We start from the raw sequence: 17,205 nt of genomic DNA, 5'->3' as shown, positions 1-17,205 counted from the left end.
CGCCGCAGACCCGCCTTCTTCCCCACTCTATACACGCGGCACTATCTGACCTCTCTCTCGCGCGCGTGCTCTCGATCGCCGCCATACGAGCGCGATAGCGCGTTGCGCTCTGTCGTCTTACGCGCGTATGGAATACGCGTGTTACTTCGTATGCGTGTGCCGCCGTCGCCGCCGCGGACGGGCACGCGAGTGTACGGGTTACCCCCGTGTGTCGCCCGTAGACGACGACGACCACTGGTAGCTTCGTTCAGGTAGATCAGCTTAGACGTTTTTATCTCTCTCTTTCTCCCTGCCATTCCCGTCTCTCGTCTTCCCTCTATTCTTCTCCTTCTCTACGTATCCCTCCTCAACGCTCTTCTCTTTCTTCATCACGCACGCGTCCCCTACGTCCCTCCTTCCTTTCTTTCCTCTCCTCCCGCCTAGTTCTCTAGATGCGTGAGTGCGTGCGTGACTTCACCGAGGGGACATTTAACGCGTCGCGATCGCGTTTTATCCCTACCAGCCGCGACTCGGAGAAAGAGAGAGAGAGAGAGAATGTAAACGGGGGTTTCCTAAGATTAGATACAAGGGTAGCTGAAGATAGTTGCTCGCGCAGTAATACTCTTCCGGGGTAATTGAATTATCCTCGAAAAATCCGCGAGATATTTTTTTTTCATAAATAAATATCACTAATACTCGTATAATATATGAATATTTTATCGTTGTACACGATGATATGCGCATGATGCGCGTGTTACGTTATCATAATTAAAGCTTATACTTAAAGCTTAAAATATATACATTTAATGTATACATTTGCCTAAGTGCAAATCGACACTACAGCTCTTGATGATGTTATACGATTGGATCTCACGCTGCGCATCGCGTTGAATGACAAGTTGTGGATTAAATAAACTTGTCTCCTCCTGGAATATATTTAGCATATTTTCGATGACAGCGATAAGAAAGCATAAATCTGTGCTGAGAGCCTCATCCCCGAAGATTTCCATATTTATAAGATAGTATAGAAAAATAATAAAATTTTTTGGCTTTTTTAATTGCTTCGAGATAATTAAAAAATCTCCGATCGAAATATATAGATGTGCGTTGTTGCTTGTTAAAGAGAGAAAGTTTATGTTTATGTTTATTTAGGTTTGCGACTTTCCAGAATCAAAATTTTAATGTTAATTATCTCTTCCCGTAATGCTTAATATGCACATTTCATTATTTAAAAGAGAATAGTGTAATAACATATATATCAAAGTATGTTATCTCAGAATATACAGTTTATCATGGAACGATTCTCATCAACGATCACTTCTTTTATTCATGTACATGACTTGATTAACGACTTGACGTACGAGATTGATATTTTTTTAATTATTTGAATATAATGTTCTTTCATACAAAAATATTTTAATTTTAACATTAATTATCTTAGCAACTATATTCGAAATTAAAACCCCGTTAAACTTCATTTGAAAGTGACTTAAGAACAAGGCTGTCTTAATTTGCCAGAACCTCTTCATCCTTGGACGCTTATAATGCAAAAACCACTGACGCCTTCTGGGGTATCTTGCATGGACATTATAAACGTCCGACGACGAAGAAAGAGAAATTCGCTTGACGTTTTAATATTGTCCCCGCTGGCACAAATAAATCGCTCGTTCGAAAATAACCTCAGGCGTGGAAAACACAGATTCCCGGTACCTCTCTGATCTTTTTTTTGTCCGAATGGAAACTCGATGAAAGTTTCACCGAGATGTCACAAGTTATTTTATTATGTCTTTCTGATAAAAAAAAAACAAAGTCATTAAATACAGCATGGATTTTCCTGTTTCGACATCTTCTGCATCTACTCATGTGGTTTGATGCGATATTTTATAAGCGTGCGAAACACGAGGAGATTTATGGTCGCCTTCTTGGATCGTATGAACGATTCCGACATGTCCTTCCTAAGAAGGCTATCCGCTGAAACATGTGTGTACGTCCATCTCGTATAAGTCTTAATTTATTAGATGAAATTTTATTGTGCTCTCTCTCGAGAGATATGTTCCGATCAATTATATCATTAACAACGTTTTTTATAGTATAAAGATTATCGAAATTATTGCGAAGACGATCGGAAAGTCTTGCTGCGAGCAACTTGCGAGCAGACATGCCATATTGATATCAGGGCAAATTGCGGACTGATTAATTGATTCGCCACAAAACCCCGGGCGTGGAAAACACCGATTCTCTCCGCATTTCTCGTCATCTCTCTTTCCTTCGCTTTTTTCTCACGAACTCTCGATCGACGATGGGCACAACGACGATCCCTGGAAGCCGGTCGTCGCTCGAGAATTTCACCTTGGGCGTCTCCATTGACGATTTTACCGAAGCCGAAGAGAGCGCCCCGAAGTTCGTAAGCGCAAATAAGAGGATAGTTTCACGACCGGCTCGTCGTTGACCGTTCATTTTTCCATCTTCGGTCGTTCGCGTTACGCTTATAAGCAATCCTGAGTGTCGATCTCGTTCCTATAACAAGACTGATCGGGTGCGCAGTCCGGCTCAAGAGACTCGCATACCCGACGAGAAGAGACGAGACGAGAGCAAGGGACGAAAAGGGAATCGTAGATAGAGAGATAGATACTGTTAATCAAGTGAAATCTCTGCGTTCGGATTCAGCTGTTAATGAAGCGACGATATACATGATATTCGTCAAGACGAGAAATTTTATGCCCACACGAAATTTGCGGGTTTTGATTCGCGCCGAGATGCGAGATTTAAGAAAAAAAGATCGATTAAAATCAATGATTGGTTGAGTAGAAAATAGCTATAAACAACTATTACTGATCTTTTGTATGAGAGCATTTGAATTTATTTTAATACATTATGTTATTGCCATTATTAATTCCACGACATTTAGGCGTCATACAGGTGATATATTTACTATTAGCAACTACGAGTAAAAAAAGATGGAGAAAAGAAAATGACATATTACAAAACTTGATAGAAATGTGAAAAAGAAAGTATGATGGCCATATAATGTATAAACAGATTGATTTTTAACATGAATGCGAAATAAAATTACTTCTTTCTTAATAAAAATAAATTTTTCATTAATATAGAAATTTATAGAATACAAGTAATATATAATCTTTCATAAAATATGTTGCACGCGTATGGGATGCATACATTTATATTGCGTATAAATTCTATCTCAGTATTTTTGTAAAGATTCTTACATTAGCAGTAAATCTGTTGTGTCCCTAACGATTTTCACAGGATTAAATAGTGTTCTAATTAAATTACTATCATCACGTATAAAACAGGTCTTACAGGCCTTTAAGGGACACACACATACACATAATGCCTTGGGCGATAAACGAGTTCACTTTGGCGTAATTTTAAGTAGTGAAAAGAAGCGCGGGTCAGCCATGACTTATATAATGAAGATATTATATTTTTATAGTGACATTTTTCTTTCTTATTATGTAAACGATTCTTCATCATGAATTTTCAGATATTTGCAACTTATAATTGTGTAAATAAGGTAAATTTTAATTAAAGGAAAATAGGAGAAAATACATCGATATCTCAAATCAATTAAAAGAATTAATTTTTGCAGAGATGTAGAGAAAATATTAACTATAGATTATATTAACTAGAACACTAATTTATAAAATCTAGATATATAACTAAAAAAAGCCAAAAAAAGTAAAAATTTTTGTCATTTGTGTTCTACTAAAATATAATGAATGTTAGTGATGTAAGAGATTTACTACAAGTGTGTATTTTTTTATCTATGATATAGTATGCTACACGACGCTTATGTTCAAATATGCATGCATTAATAATTGGTGATTTCTATAGCAAAATGTTCAATATGCGACGATGTGCATCGCACTTGATAGATGAATCTGTATAGATAGAGTACGTAAAATATATGCTGGACGGGAATATATTGAACGATAATATACGTATTCCGTTTTATCGCTATACTTAGCATGAACATTTATATTAATAACATGCATTTTACATTCAATACCAAACATATATCCATATATATACCTGCTTAGAGTTTAATCAGATGCCATTGACGTCCAGTTAATGAGTCGAATTGACGTTCAGTTAATGAGAAAAATTGAATATTTTTCCGTAAAAACACGTTCTCATAAACACCCATATTTTACATATTAATGAACGATACAACTTCTCCCATCCATGTTAAAAGAAACAAACATGCGCTATAAAAAATTCGACAACGAAACTTTCTGTCATCCTAGCTTTGTTTTTTACCATTTTCATCAGGTAGACTTTTGTGCCTGAAACCTGTGTGTTTCCCTCGCGATTTATTGGGTCTCTTTTCGAATTCTTATCGCGCCTTACAAAAACGACGTCGCGCGTTATGGCCGCGGCGGCAACGACGGAGGCCGGGACACGTATAACCATGAATTGTCGTTACGTTTGTCATTGTCGTTGTAAATAAAAGACCGCGTCGCGCGTATCTACCCGTGCGCCGCCAAGAAAGAGAGATCTACCGCAGATATCTCCGAGTAAACGAGTATCCACTCGCGTCTGCTGCGACAGTAATGTCAGAGTGAGCTCTTTTATTAGCCTGCCGTCTCGGTCCACCTTCCCTTCTTCGCGCTCGTTTGTCGAAAACTTTCCTCTTCCCGGTATTCATATCGGACTACCGATGTACGCCATAACGAATTTTGATGAGAGAGATATTTTTAGGGATACTACACTTTAATTTCCACGCACGGTGGCAATCTAATTTTTTGATATGTAATGAAACGTGTGTTTTTGTACGATGAAACATGGAATATCCGTGACACGAAATATTATTAGGCCTCAAAGCTTTGATATGGATATTCATAGGGATTTCCGGAAAGATAGCGAAAGATATATGTCAAACTTTTGACATGCCGCAACTTTCTCGAAAATTTTTATGAGAATAGTGATTCTGTTTATACATGTAAAACATACATTGTGTCTATAATATTTTTCTGTTTATACATATAAAATACATCCTAATATTTTTGTTCATACAACCATTTGCTCGAGTTGGATATCAGTCGGCAAAGTAACGCGAAACGAAAATAATTATAGAGCTACACGCGATATCAGCGGAAAGCTTCGCAAAAATTTTAATTGACGAGATAAAATGTGAGATGCGAAAATTCGTTCCGGTACCATAATTGCGAGGAAATTCAATTTAACGAGACACGGTGCAACGCGACGTTATGCACATTGAACCGTCGTATTATATAAATTTATAAAGAGCAACATTCACATATATACAGTGTGGTTTACGTAATGTGCACCAGCGCTGCTACGGTTTCCGGTTGAACGCCTCGAACGAATAATGCCCGAATCAAACGATCACTTTCGCACAAGCGAGCACTGGAAAAGCGGGAGTGTGCTCTCGTTGCTCGAATACCTCTCCACGACACCGAAAGTCGGATGTCGCGTCGTGATACATTAAGTCAACAGTGCGTATATACAGATCCGAAGAGCAGGTCTGTCAGGATCTCATGCAGGAAAAGACGCGGTTCTTTTGTTGTTTACATTAGCATAGTATTTGATCTTCGATAAAACTATTTACTTATCTGTATATTTAATGATTTGATATCTCGAAACATTGTTTTGCTTGTTATATTGATATTGCATAAAATAATTCAAAGCTAAAATGAATATATTAAGTTGAAAAACAAAATTATAATATAATATAATAAAAAAGTATATGATAAAAAAATTATCTTAAATGATTTTATGGCATCCAGAAATTTTAAGGATTTTATCCATCTACTATCGCATCTTCACGATGAAATACATTTAAGCCTTTTTCTCTTTGTTTACATTTTATCGAGCGCACACATGTACGAGATATGGAGGTAAACGAAAAAATAATTTAACTACAAATGAACTTTACAAGAACTGGTCTTAATTCGTTTCCTTCCAGTTTCATCAAGTCCGCCCACGTGATATCGCAAGTGACATTTTCATTACTAATTTATCAGCTTCTGCAGAATCTGTTTTCATGCTTTTCGAGATAAGGAACACGCGGATACGTATACGTAAACGCTCTTTATGTGGACGTGGAGAAGCGAGGTGCACATAACCCGCGCGAATTTAGTGTTCCGCTTTAATCTACGCTTATGCCGCGCGCAATAAGCGTTCCTCTCTCTTTCTTTTTCATTCTCTTCCCTCCCGTTTCTACTTCCCGATTTCGTTGCATTTCGCGCCTCCCTCTCGCTGCTGCATCGTTTAATCTGCATGCCGCGTGCGTTTATGCCGTGAATAAGGCGCATCGGGAACGCCCCGTGTGTACGCACTCGGGAACACTTTTAATGGGCCTGTAACCATCGAACGAGACCCGGCTGAGAGTATTAAAACAAATCTTTGCCTCGCGAACAGCGACGATATTCATCGACGATACGTTGCACCGGTTGTGCGTGCGATCGCGATTGGAACGCAAGCAAATGCCATTTGCGTAGAGAGACATTCTCGAGCCAGAATCCGGCCAATATGACAGGCCATTTGTTCCGATTGCTTCCATTATATGCGATAATTCAATGATAAGATATATTGCCATTCCCCTATCTCTTACATGTGTTTGTGTGCGCGATCGATTTAAATATTATGCGATTATTTGTCCATACACAGAGTTTCGAATTTAAAAAAGGGCAATGTATGTATTGATTTTTTTTGCTCGATTGAAGCTGTAAATGATTTATACTGATTGAAAACGCGATTTATATTGATTAAAAACGCGATACGAATAAGATTCTTGATTGTAGATTCACGCACAAACGCGGAATGCTAGTACGACGGTATTATTGACCGATATAGAACATTTAAATATTGCCTGCTATAATTACAGTGTGTTTGCACTGTGATTTCGTCATGGTGTACCGCACAGCTTTTCTTAAATTATAGCATGCTCCTTTCTCTCTCCCTCTCTTGCGCGCGCGAACTGTGAGTTGTAATTTGGCAAATTGCTATTCTCCATGAACGTTCGACACATCGTTTATACACGTCGATTACAGATCGATTGTCGCATGTTGACTATGTCTTGCGAGCATTTCCGTTTTATCATTCGCATTGATTAATTTCTTATCGTTTGTGTTTGAAAAAATTTCCGCATTTTATGCCACTCTTTTCAGTTTCGTTTCTCGATAACAATCTTCGTAAGCATTATTCCCGTTGTATTCGAATTCCGTTTCGAAAACGCGGCAACCTTGATTGTCGGCGACGTTGACTGACGTTTTAAAGAGTACGCGCATGGACATATGCGGGTTTATCGGACGACCGTTTTCAATTATTGACCGCAAAGTCGCGCGGAGAGACTGTCTGCGCGACGCCCGTAAACTTTCCATACCGCGTAATTAGATGGAAATTAGCTAGTTTATATTTATCAGCAAGTGGCGATTATCGCCGGTAATCTACACATTTTTCCGCATTATGTAATTACATTTGCATTAAGGTCATCGACCGGATTTTCTCGCGCTATTAGCGTCCGCGGCGGTACAAATTTTAGGCATATCTCGTGCGAAAGGATCGGAAAATCCTTTGCGAATCAATTCGTATAAATGAGCAGCGAACGCGGGAAAATTTGTAGGCTCGTATCAACGCGCATTCAGCGTTAGATACGTTCCTGTCCCAAGACTTTGTTTCACAACATATGCGGTAACATTAAAATTGCCGGTAACATGTCGCTCTAGATCGAAGCTGCGAATATGTAATTCATTGTGGATATTATTTCAAATTGCAGGGAAAATAGGAAGGCGTATTTCGCTATTCCCTATATTATACGTGTATTTCTCGCATAGGGCTACAAGCGCCGGATAACTAGATTGAAATTATGTGCATGAGCGCCTCTCTTGTGTATACTGTTACCTACCAAAGTATTAGAATTCATGCGAGTACGAATCTGTTTTACATAACAGCGACTCCGACCAGCAACGTCAGGAGTTAGACGGAGTAATACGCGTCGCGGCGATATACGCCGTTTATGCGTTTAATTTTCGTAACATATCGAACGTGCAACCACATACATTAACGGTACGCTGAAGTATACAGATAGTATAATTATTGGTCGGTGTGCGAGAAAAGTCGTACGTTTCTTAGAGCGCGAGTCGCCGTTAATGATTACGCGAAGTTACATGCGTAAGTAACATTTAATTCGTTGGAAGTTGCGCTGAAGTTTATGCCCGTCAGCCGATATTAATTACGTTGATAAAATATAGATAGTCTTACTGTTCTTTTTTGTGCGCGCGCGCGCGGAGCCGGCGCAGCTTGCGCGAGCGCTATATAATTATGGTAAACTGTATTCGCGCATCGCGCCGAGTTACGCCGGTGAAAATTTTTAATATAATCGCGTCACACATACACACGTGCACACATGCACGCAGAGATGCGTCGTGTTGCGCGCATTAAGATAAATCTTTCTTCCTGTACGATGATGATATCTAATTCATGATCGCCAAGACTTCCGCAATTTCGTAATCTACGGATGTGACGCGAAATTATATTAAATATTCTATTTTCAAAATAATTTCTTTCAAGGCAAAATTCCGTTTTCAATATTTTGTTTTTCTTTTTTCTTTAATTCTTAGCAAAGCAAGTTACTTGGACAACGTCATAAAATTACTTTCTAAACTAAAATTAAATAAGAATCGAATATGCTTTTCTCTTCTTACTCTCAAATATGGCATTATATACCAAACTTTCTTGCGAGTTACATTGCAGAATAGAGAGAAGAAGAAATGGCTTTTTATCTGCTGCAGAATATGCTTTTCGCAACAGAATTGTAGATAGGATCTGCACGACAAGATATATCCTCAATCGTATTTGCTTCGATGAGAGAAAAGAAGAGGTACGTTACGAAAATGAGAAATTTCTATTATAACAGAATCTTCTTGCAAAGGCCATGCATTATCCTAGATGCCACAATGTAAAAAACAACTTTAACCGCTTAGAATCTCGTCGATAAAATCGCTAGAAGTTATTATTATTAATGCAAATGGCGCATTATTACGAGGAGGTAAGAGGGCGTCGATGTACACATATCGCCGTTACTTTATTAATGCTTTTATACTATTTACATAATCGACCAACGGCGGGAACAATGCGTGCATGTGGCCGGAGTCTTTTATTAATTATGGCCGTTCTTGCAAGAAATCCTTTCCCGATTAACCGACCGCGCATTAAAAGCAATATTTCTTTTTTTCTCCCCAAGGATAACCATACTGATTGACGATAGATCCTGTCATGCGGCGTAGATCCTGTGATCTACGATTCTGTTGCAAGGAGGGTACTGTGCGATAGGCAAAAGTTCATCGATTCTCTCTCTCTCCTCCTCTGCTGTCGTTATAGCATCATTAAACCATGTCTATGAACGCATATAAACTATCGATTTATCGAGAGACTCTCCAAAGACTCTCAGGCTCTCCGAGCAGTTATACGATTATGCAAGCGTAATTTGATTAGCTAGTTTTATACGCGGAAATTTAATAATATCCACACGCGAGATAGATGAAGGAATAATGTTAATATATTAATGCGCTACTAAAAGAATCCAAAAACTATTAATACGATAAAATCGACAATACTTATAGATTATACATATATAAGTGATATTTTTCAGATAGGAAAAAAGAGAGAGAAAAAAATAATATAGCCATTATACGTCCATTTTTATGACATAAGTAGCTTCGTATTAATCTATATCTGAATAGTATTTTTGTACTCTATGTCAAAACAATCTTGATCTCGTCAACATTGCCACTCGCAAAACGTGTAATTAATCTGCAGAGTCTAGATCGAGAGAGAGAGAGTGCGCACAAAGAGTTGTGTGTATCAAGTATAGTTTATACTATTTGATAAAATATGATGTACAGACACTCAAGCGGCATTATAGTCTAGATTGATTGATGATTGATTATGGAAGTTAATTATTTTTATAGAAGCATCATTAAAAGCTGTGTTAATTATTATGTATTCGTCAATCATCGCGATTTATGACGGGACATAAACGTGATTGATCGCGGATCTATGAGATTAGGATGCAATATGGAGTGTTCGTAGAGATTCTGATATAAAGTTGCAGCAACGTAAAATATACGTGTTGCGCATATGTATTTAATCTGAATCATACATGTCCTTTCAATCTATTCGCCAATAAATTTATACAATATCAAAGTGTTATGTAAGATACTTATTGTTTTGACGTGTCGCGTGAGTTTATTGATAGGAATAGTCGCGATAAAAATTATTAAGCCTTTTTTTGTAATCATGAATTCATTCTAATTAAAATAGAGATTTATTTTGCTATCTGTATTACATTTATTATATATATTATATAAAATAATATTTTTATTATTAATATATAAAAATATAAATAACATTTATTATATATATTTTTTCCTTACAACTTCTTATGCGCTTAATTAAGAATCATAAAATCGGAATTGGAAGATGATCGATTCGCCGATATCTATGTTTAAAATGTTTCTCGCGCGAAATAAGGCATAAAAAATTAGCACAATTACATATATTATTTTACAAGACTCACCATTCAACATACGGTGATTGAATAATCAAAAGTTCGCAAGTGCTAAGACTTATGAATGCGTTTTGTATACTAATGCACGACCAAATGAATGCGTTATATTGATTCATGAACTAAAAGCCAACGTTTCTCTCTTGAACGCGATACTTTGTCACACTGAATTTTATGGTGAATATCGACGTCCGGTTATTTTCAACGCGATATATTGAAGTTCTGTATGTGCTGCATCTATTTAGATCTCCGCTAATGTCAAACTTCACGGTTTTTAACGGCCTTTCATTTCCTGATAACGACTGCAGAATAAAATCAGTAAAATAATTGACAAAAGCGTATAATAAGATATTGAAATTATTTTATTCTTCTTTTCAGCAATACTGAATCTAATTATTACAAATTACATATTAATATATTATTTTACGATATTTAGCTTGCAATACCGTATTATACTAATTTTAAAATTAGGAGATCGATAAAATTTTGATTTATACAACATGATTCATATTACTTTATAAAAGATAACGCTCGAAGAATAATTTTTCAGATTAATGGAGATATATGTATAACAAATTGATTGCGTGTGATATATGATAAAGAAATTATTCTTTTAACTTCATTATCCTTCCTCCATTTTCCACCTTTATGATAGAAGGCTTAATAAGTGAGCTTATCCACGGCTCACCGCTAACAGCACATCGCTTATCGTTTGCCAATGTGCACGCAGCTATTGGATATCGATCGCGATTACAGATCGTTGGAAAAGGCATAATCAAGCCGACGTTCATAAGGTTTTATCGCTTGCCCGGTAATCGGAGTTACGAATCGACCGATCGCGAAAGGTCGTACGCGCGCGCGCTAATGGTTACACGATAAAAACGCTGATATACCGTCCGGACGTTCGAAAGGCCTGCGCGTTGTAACGATAAAAAGTGCTGATATACCGCCAACGTTTGAAAGGCCTTTGGGATACACGCTCGTGTGTGTGTGTGTGTGTGTGTGTGCGGGGCACGCACACGCGTGTTATCTCTCGCGTGAAACCGCGGATTATTTCGCGGTGTTCGTAATGCGGCAGCGACGCGAGACTCCGTGACATTTTGTGCGAGAAAACGCACGTGCGTACCGCGAGCACGGCGGCCCACCATAAATAAACGCCACTCGACGCAAATGCAATTCGCCGATGCGTGTCTTAAACTGTCGGCTTATCGCTTACTACGTTATCGCTTTCCTTCGCTTGCGACGTTGCTCGCCCCGCGAGCTTGTTAGATGTGCGTTGGACATCGCACTCATCTCTCTGAGCGAACATCCTCCGTGTAAAATCCAACTGAGATAAAATTTTATTTCGTATTCAAGAAACATATTTCCTTTCGTGAAGCAAAATGTATAAATATCTTGTTTCGCATCATTTACAAGAAGGAAGACACAATTGTTTTTACAATGTATGCTGTGTTGTCGACGCATGCTGCGAAAAAAATTTATTACTCTTGTAAAATTAATTATATATATAAAAATATATATATGTAAAGAAAGATTTATATAAATTAAAAATTGTATGGAAAAAATTTATGTCAAAATTTTCTTTATATTTTATCGCGTTGATGTCGGATCTTTTCCACAATTTCTGAATGCATTTAAACGTCTCTCGTGTTTCATCCAATACACCGATCGCAGCACATATTAATTAAAGCGAACGCGGAACAACCGCGAGTTAACTCGGTCCAAACGCCGTACGTGCGCGTGTAACGATTTAAGTTCCGTGTCACGTATTTCAGTTGAGAGACAGATTATAATATCAAAGGTAAACCGCGGATGGGCAGTGTCTGCGAAAGTCAGCAACGATGAGAGAATGACAAGGATCCGACAGGCATTTTGCGCGTGTGCACATATATATACACATACACACATACAAGTGCAGAAAATAATTTTGTGGTAATTACGGTAGAAACTTCCTGTAATGATGGATTAAGACAAATGATTGAAAAGATGACTACAAAAATGTGCGTAAACAAAATCCTATTTTGGAAGAGATTAACTTTTAATTATCTACTTTCTCTTACATAATATTTCGATAGAGATAACTGTAATATCATTTATAATTTATGAATTAATAATTGCAAATTCAGTATCATTGAAAGTTCATCGAAAGTATGTATCTGTCGCTTACATCAAATTCTTAGAAAGAAATTCTTTCTTTCAATCTTCTTACGCTCGATATTTCCTATTGGATTTCAGGTATCGATGTTGGACTCACTGTTATTGCAAATAAAGATCCAAGAAGTATTCGAAAAGAAGAGGATCGACGCTCCGATAATATCAACGAATTCCTGTGGATGTGCATCGTCCGTGTATCGTGTTACGCATCGGATCAAAATATCAAAGGTAAGTCTCGTCCAGCGCATGTGAGGAAGACGGAGCTAATTGCGCGCGAATGCACAAGGGCAGCAACGGCCTTACGAGGGTTCGCGACGATATGCGTAGATAGGGGAGAGAAAGGCAGATAGAGAGAGAGAGAAGAAAGAAAGGAACGGAGAACAGAATGACGAGCTAAGGGGAATCGATCGGTCATTATCATAATTTGTATATGAGTACCACCTGGAACGGTGGCAGTATCCCATGGTCGACGTGCTCGCAAACCTTCTTGGACTTCTTTTTCTCATTTCTCGATCTCCGCTACCCCAACTGCTTGTTGTTCCTTTCCTTTGAAGTACGCTGCTTGCTAGGTTCGTCTTTGTACATCCTATTACGAGTCTCATAGCCATGAAGGAGAAAAAAGAGTTCGCGAAAGTGCCGGCAATTGCATGCCGGCGATTGCATTCCTTTACGATCATGCACAAAGTTGCGGATTTCTGTCGTTTAAACCTCCGATAAACTGTACCCACTTTCGCGAAGTGATAAATTATATATCGAGTTGGTGTTGCAAGTAAATATTAATCGCCTCGATAATCGTCGTCTTCCAGTTTGAATTATTTCTCCAGGCCCAATCTCGCGATCATTCCGGATTACACGAGGGCTGTTTAAGCATCCTGCAAGTGCATCGAAAGACGCTCGCAGCGCTTTATTATCACTAATAGCCAGCGTTACAACATTTTCAGAAACGAAAGTAGCGGGTGAGGTATAAGAAGCGATACTTTTAACCGGATTTACCGCCTGCTTACAGAAAATATGAATTGTTATTCACTGGCTCGTAATAGAGCAGCGTGCGTGCGCTAATAATGCGTTAATCATACGCGGCCTATTAAAGTACCCATCTTCGAAGCATTTAAGATGATGTTCAAATTACTATGATATCGACCGCATTACATTCATGCTTCTCAGTGCGTACGAGAAATTGTTATTATTAAGACATCGTTGGACCGGATTAACTGAAGTAATTTTCACGGGAGAGCTTCTTTCTTTCTCTCTCTCTCTCTCTCTCTTTCTTTCCCTCTTTCTTTCATCTTGATGAAAATAAATCGCTCAGTTTCTCAAAACATATAGTCGAGATTTATTTAAATTACCATCGTGGCCTTCGAGACAAACACTGGCTCCTATATAATTTGTCGTGCATCGGTCGCGCGTCGTAAATCGAAAATTTCGGAAAGGTCAAGGCTTCCCTTATCTGAAGTGGCGGCCGAAAGAGTGTTTCCCGATTTTTACGACCGACCACGAACTTCGTCCTTTTATTTTTTTTTACACGACATCACATCTCGAGAGAAGATCTCGAGAGAAGATTTGATTCAACATCCAAAGAAACGCGCGTATTAAAGATAGTCGAGAATTGAAGATTCAGACACGTTTATATTTTTTTAGTGAAATAAAATTAACATAAAATACTTTTTCGATTCGCAACAAATTCAAGCAGCTAGAAATTATTATGTATTAAGAAATAATTGAATAGTAAGATTGGATACAAAAAACTGAAGCTAGACATATATCCTTAAATTGTTTTGCAATTTTTTTTTTTAACAGTATAAGGCAACAATTTTTTCTCGAGACGTTTTTATAACAAAAATAAATTTGTAGAATTATGAAAGAGATCATATCAGAAAATGAATAATAGACCAAATCAGACGAAAGAAAAGCGTATTACTTAAGAATTAAACTTCTCGTCATTATGTGTGTGCGTTTGCCGTCACTGACGATTACACCTGTGCCGTGTCCTCGTTCAATGCCGAAATCACGAGGTCCGATTCTCTCCTCCTCCGTGCCACCTTTCCAATGCACTACGATGCAGCTCTTGCTGCGGTAAGCCGAGACCTCGCCGCGATCGTATATCAATGGCTACAGCCACATACGTATACGCTATGCGAATAAATATAATTATAAGTAAGAGCGCAAGGCTGGGGGACCACGCCCTGTCTCCGCTCTACTCTCTTTTTCTCTTTCCTTGCTCTCCCTCCGCGAGGCAAGGCACGCACTACTTCGCGTTGTTTCTTTGCTCTCTCTTTTTCTCTTTTCTCTTTCTCTGTCTCTCTCTCTTTCTATCGAACACACGGAGCACGATAGATAGGCTTAGGTTATATACATTTCCTTTTCTTCTTTACACCGTTTGTACACGCGTCTCGAGCACGCATGTCGTTGCGTGTACGCAACGAGATACCTGGAGGCGAATCAAGCGAGTTCCTTGGAAGGACGTCGCGAAATTGATGGGGATCGTCGACGGTGACAGGGGACAGGGGACAGGAATAAAGAAAAATAGATCTTTGTAAACAACTTTAAAATATAGATGACATTGATAGCATAAATATCTATGGATTTTACTCGAATGCTGGAATGTTGAAGCTGAATTAATTGGAGTATAAAATCCAAGTAAATTAGTATTTTCATGCAATATTTTCTGTAAAATTAAAATTACTAAACAATACATATTACATTTACTATTTAAATATAAGAACATTTTGATTAAATAATTAAAAGTAAAGTGGATATTTTAGAGAGACATAAGATACTTGTGAATGTTTTGCAAAGTTAAATTTTTACTCTTCTTTTTTACCTAAATCATAATTTATATTTATTAGTCTCATAAAATGCATTAATAGCTCGCCTGACATCTTTGTTATTACATGCAGTTTATGATTGATAGTATTGTTTTTAATAAAGCAATCAAATTTCTATAGCGCGTTGTATACATCTGCATAGAGAAAACTTGATATGATGACTTTCTAATACATCATGGAGGTCAGAAGATCTAACCGGAACATATTTTGGAGTCAAATGTCATCAGTAAATACGCGTCAGTTCAACGGCAAACTGTATCTTTCATCGGGAAAGTGTTCTGCCTCTATTATCTGAATGAATAGTTGTCATATGCACTTTATTGGACATGCAACATTGTGATGTAATTTAAATAGCTTGACTCCGAGTTATGACTTTCTAATGCATGAGTTATATTGCATTAGGAATAGATTGATTTATTCAATTGAACTTTTTTTTCTCTGCCTTGAATCCTTTCTTCCTCGTATTAAGACTTGTCATAAGAACATCATTATACGAATATTATTATATCGTGAAAGTAGAAGAAAGGAAGAAAGGAAAAGTTATGCAAATGTAAATTTACAAATAAAAATATCTTCGTATATTGAAACGCCGTTATTATTTCATTATTTAGGAAATGTTCTCACATATATTGCATAAACTTATTCTCAATCAAGTCATTACTTAAATATTCAAATACATGTTTTTACGTGATAGGAAGATATTAGTGGCAATAAAAAACGTGACGAATCATCTAGTCAATAAAAAATTTCTAGAGCACGTATGGATTTCATAGGTGCAAGATGCAATGCTATCACGGACTATCCATTTCGTTCTTTCATTACTCATTAAATCAACCTGAAATTATCGTTATTGCTTTTGAGAAATCACTCAGATACAATATCGGATGACGTTTTACAAAAGGTGATTAGTATACAAAGAGGGGCAATGGAGGAATTCATATATCAGCCATTAAGATAAGCGTGTCGTTGCACCTCTGATAGTGAAACGAATCTCTTTATAAACGAAGAGCGAAGGCGCATACACATTCGCGAAATACGCGCGCCATCGAGATCGCGCTTCGTGCTCGTTGATGAGAAGGCTATTCCTGCGATACATGTTCCGTTGAAACGACCGGATGTAACCACTTCGAGACCAACATTAAAGATAACGCGCACGGAACGACGTTTATCGTGACATAATTGCCGACGCGCTTTATTATCGTCGATATGGTCGCGCAATTTTCAGGCTAATCCGTGAATTTATTAAAATACGTTTGATACGACGGTGCGTCGATTTTTCTGTGAAAATCTAGAATCTTCGATTATCTCCGAAACTACTGCTAGGAAAAACGGTGCAGGAAATCGCATACACATATATAGACATGTTGCACCTCGATAAAACGTGCGGTCTCGTTAGCATGCGAGTTCTTGCGATTACGTACTTAAAACTAAGTAGAGAAAGATACTCGCGACATGCATAGATAATGCTTATCGCGAGGTAATTGCAAAGCCAGTTCGCCGTTAGAACAATCATTGTGACCAAATTTTGTTTTCAAAGCTGCTTTTATGCTTTAAAGAATTATGTGCTACATTTACGTGGAATTTGGCTGTAATAAATATCACAAATGCTTTCTCCTCACGAAAAATGATTCTTAAGATTATGTGAAAATAGTGTCACGTATCAAAGTAGAAATCACATATGTAGCACTTTGAATA

General features: G+C 37.7%; 1 protein-coding gene and 1 long non-coding RNA gene across 9 annotated transcripts in view; one reads left to right on the top strand and one right to left on the bottom strand.

Annotated features, from left to right (window-relative positions):
• The window catches only part of LOC145977041 (uncharacterized), a 112,580-nt gene that overhangs the window by 11,931 nt on the left and 83,444 nt on the right, over nt 1-17,205 (top strand). For all 4 annotated transcript variants that reach the window (XR_014440392.1, XR_014440391.1, XR_014440393.1 and 1 more), the window contains exon 2: nt 12,767-12,913. This is a non-coding gene — a long non-coding RNA (uncharacterized LOC145977041). The remainder of the gene's footprint in view (nt 1-12,766; nt 12,914-17,205) is intronic.
• Nucleotides 1-17,205, bottom strand: part of Grh (grainy head) — a 103,966-nt gene that overhangs the window by 55,778 nt on the left and 30,983 nt on the right. The window lies entirely within an intron of this gene.

This window comes from Camponotus vicinus, unplaced genomic scaffold (assembly GCF_025532165.1).
Source record: "Camponotus vicinus isolate PSW18456_S1 unplaced genomic scaffold, iyCamVici1.0 SCAF_9, whole genome shotgun sequence".
Classification (NCBI taxonomy): Eukaryota; Metazoa; Arthropoda; class Insecta; order Hymenoptera; family Formicidae; genus Camponotus; species Camponotus vicinus.
Note: the sequence above shows the minus strand (reverse complement) of the source record. Positions and strands in the feature narration are given on the sequence as shown.